Source organism: Mandrillus leucophaeus, unplaced genomic scaffold (assembly GCF_000951045.1).
Source record: "Mandrillus leucophaeus isolate KB7577 unplaced genomic scaffold, Mleu.le_1.0 Scaffold306, whole genome shotgun sequence".
Classification (NCBI taxonomy): domain Eukaryota; kingdom Metazoa; phylum Chordata; class Mammalia; order Primates; family Cercopithecidae; genus Mandrillus; species Mandrillus leucophaeus.
This window is the reverse complement of record NW_012103210.1, coordinates 1344015-1344563: the sequence shown is the minus strand read 5'-3', so window position 1 is coordinate 1344563 and position 549 is coordinate 1344015. Positions and strand designations below refer to the sequence as shown.

General features: G+C 51.0%; 1 protein-coding gene across 1 annotated transcript in view; it reads right to left on the bottom strand.

Moving 5' to 3' along the window:
• Positions 1 to 549, bottom strand: part of PRPF8 (pre-mRNA processing factor 8) — a 50239-nt gene that overhangs the window by 2359 nt on the left and 47331 nt on the right. The window lies entirely within an intron of this gene.

Here is a 549-nt window from a genome sequence, read left to right as displayed (position 1 = left end):
CATGTTAGCCAGGATGGTCTCGATCTCCTGACCTCGTGATCCACCCGTCTCGGCCTCCCAAAGTGCTGGGATTACAGGCTTGAGCCACCGCGCTCTGCCTGCCTAGCTAGTTTCTTAATTTTTTTGTAGAGACAGCATTTCGTCATGTTGCCCAGGCTGGTCTCGAACTCCTGGGCTCAAAAGATCTGCCCACTTCAGCCTCCCACAATGCTGGGATTAGTCATGAGCCAGTGCGCCCCGCCTGGAGTGTAGTGGTCATCAAAGCTCACTGCTTTGGTTCAAGCAACCTCAGCCTCCTGAGTAGATGGCACTACAGGCAAAGGTTTTTTTTTTTTTTTTTTTTTTAGATGGAGTCTTCCTCTGTTGCCTATGCTGGAGTGCAGTGACGCGATCTTGGCTCACTGCAATCTCCCCCACCTGGGTTCAAGCAATTCTCCTGTCTCAGCCTCCCTAGTAGCTGCAACTACAGGCGCATGCCACCATGCCTGGCTAATTTTTTGCATTTTTAGTAGAGACGGGGTTTCACCATATTGGTCAGGCTGGTCTTGA